Source organism: Taudactylus pleione, unplaced genomic scaffold (assembly GCF_031769625.1).
Source record: "Taudactylus pleione unplaced genomic scaffold, aTauple2 ptg000173l, whole genome shotgun sequence".
NCBI lineage: Eukaryota > Metazoa > Chordata > Amphibia > Anura > Myobatrachidae > Taudactylus > Taudactylus pleione.
Genome location: NW_028284575.1, coordinates 5833831 through 5839839, shown reverse-complemented (window position 1 = coordinate 5839839; position 6009 = coordinate 5833831).

Genomic DNA, 6009 nt, shown 5'->3' with positions numbered 1-6009 from the left:
TCGCAAAAAGCGAGTGCTCGGTCTGAACGAGGGCGGCCGCTTTTCTTTTGAAAGGCGGCCTCCTGGCTGCTCGCTAAGCTGTGGGTTACAGCCCACTGCTTTAGCGTGTGACTAGGTGGTGGTCGCGATGGTCGAGACCATCGCAACCATCAGGGCTTGCGACGAGACTCTTGCGGTAGGGTCTCGTCTACCGCAAGCCCCAGGTAGCTTCCTGCTCTAACAGAGCATGAAGCTCCCTACTGACATCACTGTCAGTAGGGCCGCCTACAAACGGCACCTCCGTTTGTCCGGCCACCCCCTCCACCCCGCCTACAAAACGGGGCGAGCAGTCGATCAACATCGACAGCCGCCCCTTTTGTAGCGAGCCCCAGAGCAAGTGCTTGCGAGCGGGTCTGAATGAGGTCCTGAATCTTTAGGCTCGGGTAGATAACCAGCAATGTTTATGTAGGTTGTATCCTATGTTCTGCTCTGTTATGTACTGAAAGTCTTTTGCACTTGTCCTTGTTTTGTTTGCACTGTTTCTGCTTATGTGATTTGTATGGCGCTGCAGATCTCTTGTGGCGCCATATAAAGAATAATAAGTGGTTTTTTTACAGGTGTGTCCACATACACTTATCTTCAAATGGCGCCAAATAGCCCTGTTTGGCGCACAATGGACTTTGCTCCAGCTAAAAATGTTTCTGAAAACAAAATAAAAAACTCAAGATAACAATTGTCGTGTAGTATTCTCAGGACTTTATAGCGCCATAAAAATATTCCTCTATTTATAAGGGGTATATTTACTAAAGTCAGAGGACCTCACAGAGACGCGCTCGCAAGCAGGTCAATGTTTGGCTGTGCGCACGCGCAGCGGCCACACTGCGCGTGTGCAAGCCCCGGAGCGAGAGAGAAATTGTCTCGCTCCGGGGCTCACTACAAAAGGGTCGGCTATCGATGTTGATCGACAGCTCGCCCGGTTTTTTAGGTGTAGCGGGGGGTGGTTTCAAAAACTGAGGCGTTCCCAAGCGAACGCTTGCCGTTTGTGGGTGGCCCCACTGACATCACCAGTGATGTCAGTGGGAGAGCTTCCAGCTCTATTAGAGCCGAAAGCTCTCTGGGGCTTGTGGCAGACGAGATCCTACCACAAGGGTCTCGTCGCAAGCCCCGATGGTCTCGACCATCAACCTGGTCACTCGCTAAGGCTGTGGGTGGTAACACATCCCAGCGAGCGGCCAGGAGGCAGAAACATTTTTTACATGCGGCCGCTCTCATTCAGTGCGAGCGGCTCTGAATGAGGTCCAGAGTTTTTAGAAGTGGAGATGTTGCCCATAGCAACCAATCAGATCTACTTATCATTTATCTAGCACCTTCTAGAAGATAATAGCTAGAATCTGATTGGTTGCTATGGGCAACATCTCCACTTCTAAAAACCCGCATTTTAGTAAATATACCCCTAATAGTTTAAGTAGAACAAAAAAAAGTGAAAATTAAGGTGAGTACACACACGATTATTTGAACGATTTAACTATAACGACGTCGTTATCGTTCAAAAAAATCGGTGTATTTTTTAGCCTAAACGATGAACGATTATCTTTCATACGCGTCCCCGTTTGTAGTTCATCGTCCATTCTGACAGAACAACTTAACGATTTTCATTAAGGGAAAGTTACAAAAATCGTTCATTACATTTTGTAAATGAACGATTTTAGTAAACGATTTTCGTTCATTTTTCCCTTGAAAAAATAAACAAAATAGTTTACTAAAATCGTTCAATTTCAAAATTGTTGTGTGTGTATGCAGCTTTAGAAATAATGAAACAACCATAGAGTGATAGGTGTCAAATATATTATACAAAACCAATTAATGGACGTTCATAAGAAAGTGAATGTAAGGATTATTTGATTAGATACAGAAGGACCACCACTCTCCAAATAAAGGTGAAAAAGAAAGTTTTTTTCAGCAACTAAGGAAACCTTTAACAAGGACACACCAAGTAAAAGTGCTTTTTGAACACATAATGACCCAGTGTTAATTAGTGAGTAAGATAATTAGTTACAGAGAATCGTAAATCAGCATATCGCAGAGTAATATATAATTAAACAGCTTGGCCTGAAGGAATGCAGGTATGACTCCACATATCACGTATTCAAGTCTAACAAATTTGCAATAATAATATCATCAGATGAAAACAAAGATAACTCCAGTCATATCGAAAACAAACCATGATATAGAACTTACTGTTCAACACTATATTTATACTAGAATAATGATAACAATATATAGTAAGCAGAAGTATATGTGGATTAGGTATAAATGCCTGTTCATTGTGCAAAAGTCCACACATGTTCAGTGCTGTGACAGGGGGTGTGTAGTGAAAATAAAGTGTGGCCAAGCCATGCCATTAGAGACGTAGACCAAAGTAGCGATGCCCAAAGTAAGGGGTAGGACTGTCAATCAAGATACATCATTACAAGACGGGCCAGCCAAATTGTGTCATAGCAAGTGCGGGTAAAACAGGCTCAATGACTGATCATAAAGGGGAGTGCAAAATATTATATCCATACCAATGATAAATTACATCATAAGAGGTGTAGGAGAGACTTAAGTATGGATGGACAATATAAGTAAGCATGTGAGTAAAGCACGGCTACTGGTGATATGAGATTATTATATGCATGTATACCCTATGAAGCTGGATGTAGTCATATAAGACTTTTTTTGTCAATCTGAGGATATTTTTGCAATTCTTCAAACGGGCTCTCAAGACCCCCTTCTTCATCAAAGCCTTCCAGCTCTCATCCTAACTTGCTGCTACATGCTCCTTCCTCTTGGTCTACCCCATCTGTGTCACGCCTATTTGTCTGCCCCTCCCCTTTTGCAGGTAAGCTTTTACGAGCAGGGCCCTCTTCCGCTTCTCCTTACTTCACTTTCATCTACTTTTTACTCCCCACTAGGGCACCTAACACTTGGTTGCTTATGCTCTGTTGCTTACTGGGGTGTTATGGTCGCTAATGAAGCAATGTATATTATCCATGTCCTTGTCCTGCATTGTATTGTATTGTACTGTAAGTTGCTGGTCACCTATTTGTTTATGTACTTTGTAATGCGCCATGGAACACTTGTGGTGCCATATAAATAAAAAATAATAAAAGAATCAGATGAATTTTATCCTCAAAGGCATTCTATTTCCGTTGATTCATATCAACTCTGGTTAAAGGGATCCTTCTATGGACAAATATAGGGCACAGCGATGGGGACTAAGTTTGTCGCCAGTTTTGCTAATTTGTATATGGCAAAAATGTAGAATGATAGAACAACAACCAATACCTACATTTGTATAGGTATAGAGAATTATTTTGTTGTCTCTGCAGGTTAACAAGAAACCCTTAATGACTTTAATCATACTTACATGCTAACCAAATTTAGAATTTACGGCTTAAGTTATAACTAAAAACAAAGTCACATTCCTGATCTTGGAAATATCAGTAAAAGATGACCTTATTAATACCAACACTTATAAAAAACTGTTGCGAGGAATAGTTTTGAGGAAGTAAAAAAACAAAGTGTATAGAAAGGAACTGTGGCATAAGAATAAAAAGAGATAAGGCACTGATGAGAAGATATATTCTTATATATGGTATCAGTTCAGCAACTTAAAGAATAATAAAAAAAAATAGCTGTCAATCTAAAGGGTTTCATACTTATTAGAATGCACCTGTTGCCTGCAATATATTGGATGCCCCACGGAAAATTCATAGAGTTTACAAACACATGTGTAGCATACAGGCCACATAATGGGCCTGATTCACAGTTAGGAGGAAATGCAAAAATAAAAGGTGCAATTTGCACCTAGGTAAAACTCTGCTGCACTGAAGATGGGGCAGATTTAAAATGTGCAGAGAGGTTTAGAGTTGGGAAGGGACATGTTCTAGCTGAACTTTAAATTGCAGTGTAAAAACAAAGCTGCCCAATATTTGTCCACTATAGGCGTGCAAAAAAATATAGATACATTTGCACCTCTCGCATTGCCACATGGTTTCTTCCAAGAGCAAATTGCTCCTTGTTTGCTCCTAACTGTGAATCAGGCCCCATGCAGTTGACAATAATGGAAATATTTACTAAAGTGATGGTTTTTAGAATTGGTGTTGTTACCCATAGCAACCAATCAGATTCCAGCCATTATCTTCTAGAAGGTGCCGATAAATGCTAAGTAGAATCTGATTGGGTGCTATGGACAACAACTCTATTTCTAAAAATCCACACTTTAGTAAATATACCCCTAAGTATCCCAGCATTTATTGTACTACATAAAGTAAAACAGATAAATGCAGAGGAGAAGACAAAGGAAAAATAAAACACACAGGCAGAAATACAGCGGGTTTTCAGGATACAGACCATGACTTCCAAAAGGCCGAATATAGAACTCTAGAGCAGACCAACAGAAGCCATGGCCCTCGCCAGAATAACCTGAAGTAGAACCCTAGCTAATGTCCGAGACCCTCTTTTAACCGTGATCCAGTTCTCATGGTGATGTGACATCACTGGGGCTGGTTGTAGATAAAGTTTCCCGGATGAAAGGATACCCGAATCAGAGGACGGCCACCTAGCCACCCCAAGTACACAGGTTGCAGCAGGCACCCTGCATTGGGGTACTCTGGGAAGTGTAGATAGATTCGGTGGATTTTGGTAATGTAATAAGTTAGTAGGGTTAGTGAGGAATTGGATGAAACTAAGGTGAAAAAAAAACCACTTTAAAAAATACGCAATTTGCCCTATAAGAGCCGCAGGTTTGTTAAGACGCCTGCGGTACAGAAAAGCACACTTTGCATTTTAGTTTTGGACTTGTGTTCAACTTACATAGGCATCAACGTAACACACTGTAATCTTTTCCGGGGAGAACGGTCCCTGAGCTGACTGGCACAACATGGCCGACCACTAGCTGAGGTAATCCTGCAGAGTTCCTGTAACTTCTCAGGGTGCTTCAGGGTCTCTGAGTAAGCGTTAGGTGGCAAAAGCTCTTTTAAAGGGAAAGATTGGGCAATCTAGAGGTGCTTATTGCACCCGCTTGGTGAGGTTTAAGAACTGTAAAACATCACATTTATAATATTTCAACCATACATGCAGTCACTGCATTACTGGCGGAGAGGAGTGTCATGCAGACTCAGTCATGCCCGGCCCCCTGCCCTCGCCACATTCCTCCTTCTTAAATCTGTCTGGAGTCCTGTTGCCCTGCCTCTAGGCAAAGGTGGAATATATATATATATATATATATATATATAAACACACACACATATATATATATATACACACACGCACATGCACATATACACACAAGCATCCACCTTGACAAAGGGGTGATGTGGCCCCGAAACGTCGGCTGCTTCTTTTCTTCCATGTTTTGAATACATCTATGATTTTGACTATTCCCGGAGTGCAACTGTGTTTATTTCTATTTATTTACACTTCACTCTGATGGCACCCGGGTATTTATTATTATCATTTATTTATACGGCGCCACAAGTGTTCCGCAGCGCATTACAAAGTACATAAACAAATTGTAGACAAGCAACTTACAGAACAATACAATACAGGACCAGGACAGGGATAATATACATTGCTACATTAGCGACTATAACACCCAGATAAGCAACAGAGCATAAGCACCAAGTGTTAGGTGCCCTAGTGGTGAGTAAGAGGTAGATGAAACTAAAGTAGGGAGAAGCACAAGAGGGAAGAGGGCCCTGCTCGTAAGAGCTTACATTCTAAAAGGGGAGGGGCAGCCAAACAGGGGTGACACAGATGGGGTAGATGGGGAGGAAAGAGAATGTAGCAAGGAGTTAGAATGAGAGCTGGAAGGCTTTGATGAAGTAGTGGGTCTTGAGAGCCCATTTGAAGGATTGCAAAGAGGCGGAGAGTCTGATGGGGAGAGGTGGGGAGCAGTGCAGGCAAAATCTTGGCGGAAGTAATCAGTTGGCAGGAGAGGCGGCGTGCATTAGTTGAACGAAGAGAGCAGAGAGGAGAGTGAAGGGA